The sequence below is a fragment of the Pseudophryne corroboree genome, unplaced genomic scaffold, assembly GCF_028390025.1.
Source record: "Pseudophryne corroboree isolate aPseCor3 unplaced genomic scaffold, aPseCor3.hap2 scaffold_2062, whole genome shotgun sequence".
In the NCBI taxonomy this organism is placed as follows: Eukaryota; Metazoa; Chordata; class Amphibia; order Anura; family Myobatrachidae; genus Pseudophryne; species Pseudophryne corroboree.
Window position 1 is genome coordinate 31,045 of NW_026968703.1, and position 2,587 is coordinate 33,631.

Here is a 2,587-nt window from a genome sequence, read left to right on the forward strand (position 1 = left end):
CGGGGTGAGAACATCTCCCCTAAGTGAAGTCAGCCCTATGAATAGAGTTTGTGTGATCCCTGTGCAGCAGTCACAGAAAGGGTTCATCTCTGCAGTTTGTCACTCAAATTACATTGCTGCATTTTTTCTAGAAGTGGATCTGAGAGCTGTTACCCGCAGACCAGCTACAATAATTATCCTGGGTACTCACTAGACCAGTGGTTCTCAAACTGCACCCTGGGGTGCCTCAGGACACTTGCAGGGGTGCCTTGGATTGATGGTCCAGGACCAATTCAAAATATTTATAGTTAGTGTTATAGGCAAAACCAGTGCTGTTGGCTGGCAATCATAACATATGTGCACAAGCAGAAGCAAATCCTGTCCCCTACCAAAGGGCCAGTGCTAGGGTGTTTGGCGCCTCCCTGCAAACTATTAATTTGGGCCCTCTCTCCAATACTTAATAAAGGGACAGTGCGCTCCTTAAAAAAAGAAGGTGTGGTATCACAAGGAAGGGGCATGGCCACACAATAGCACCCCAAATCAAAATACGCCACACAGTAGCACTATCTTATTGTCATTACACCGCATGTAATAATAATAATAATAATAATAATAATAATACCCACAGTCGCAGTGCCCTTTATACACATAACCACCATATCAGTGCAGCTTACACACATAATGCCAACAGTAGCAGTGCCCCTTCTACACATGCCCACGGTGGCAATCCTTTACATGGCAAATATCAACCTGGTTTTGCCATGTAAAGGATTGCCACTTTAAAAAACAAACAATAAAAAAAAAAAAAACAACAGGAAAAAACACAAAATCTCTCACTTTCTGATTCTCACACCCTATTACATTCCTCCCTATATATTTAAATGTTTCTATTACTGTATGTTCCCTCTTCCCTTCTCCAAACTATACACATCAACATTTTTTAGTATTTCCAGGTAAGTTTTGTGATGTAGGCCATGCACAATTTTAGTTGCCCTAATGTATTTACAGCCTTCTGGAGATATGGCTTCTGGAACTGAACACAGGATTCTAAATGTGGCTGTACCAAGGACCTATACAGTGGCATTACAGGTTGAGTATCCCTCATCCAAAATGCTTGGGACCAGAGGAATTTTGGATATCGGATTTTTCTGTATTTTGGAATAATTGCATACCATAACGAGATATTATGGTGATGGGACCTAAATCTAAGCACAGAATGCATTTATGTTTCATATACACCTTATACACACAGCCTGAAGGTCATTTTAGCCAATATTTTTTATAACTTTGTGCATTAAACAAATAGAGATGAGCGGGTTCGGTTTCTTTGAATCCAAACCCGCACGAACTTCACTTTTTTTTCACGGGTCCGAGCGACTCGGATCTTCCCGCCTTGCTCGGTTAACCCGAGCGCGCCCGAACGTCATCATGACGCTGTCGGATTCTCGCGAGACTCGGATTCTATATAAGGAGCCGCGCGTCGCCGCCATTTTCACACGTGCATTGAGATTGATAGGGAGAGGACGTGGCTGGCGTCCTCTCCATTAGAATAGATTAGAAGAGAGAGAGAGAGAGAGAGATTGTGCAGACAGAGTTTACCACAGTGACCAGTGCAGTTGTTGTTAAGTTAACTTTTATTTAATATATCCGTTCTCTGCTATATCCGTTCTCTGCCTGAAAAAAACGATACACAGCAGTCACACAGTGTGACTCAGTCTGTGTGCACTCAGCTCAGCCCAGTGTGCTGCACATCAATGTATAAAAGCTTATAATAATTGTGGGGGAGACTGGGGAGCACTGCAGGTTGTTATAGCAGGAGCCAGGAGTACATAATATTATATTAATTTAAAATTAAACAGTGCACACTTTTGCTGCAGGAGTGCCACTGCCAGTGTGACTAGTGGTGACCAGTGCCTGACCACCAGTATAGTAGTATATTGTTGTATACTATCTCTTTATCAACCAGTCTATATTAGCAGCAGACACAGTACAGTGCGGTAGTTCACGGCTGTGGCTACCTCTGTGTCGGCAGTCGGCACTCGGCAGGCAGTCCGTCCATCCATAATTGTATAATTATATACCACCTAACCGTGGTATTTTTTTTTCTTTCTTTATACCGTCGTCATAGTCATACTAGTTGTTACGAGTATACTACTATCTCTTTATCAACCAGTGTACAGTGCGGTAGTTCACGGCTGTGGCTACCTCTGTGTCGGCAGTCGGCAGGCAGTCCGTCCATCCATAATTGTATTATTATAATATATACCACCTAACCGTGGTTTTTTTTTCATTCTTTATACCGTCATAGTGTCATACTAGTTGTTACGAGTATACTACTATCTCTTTATCAACCAGTGTACAGTGCGGTAGTTCACGGCTGTGGCTACCTCTGTGTCGGCAGTCGGCAGGCAGTCCGTCCATCCATAATTGTATTATAATATATACCACCTAACCGTGGTTTTTTTTTCATTCTTTATACCGTCATAGTGTCATACTAGTTGTTACGAGTATACTACTATCTCTTTATCAACCAGTGTACAGTGCGGTAGTTCACGGCTGTGGCTACCTCTGTGTCGGCAGTCGGCAGGCAGTCCGTCCATCCATAATT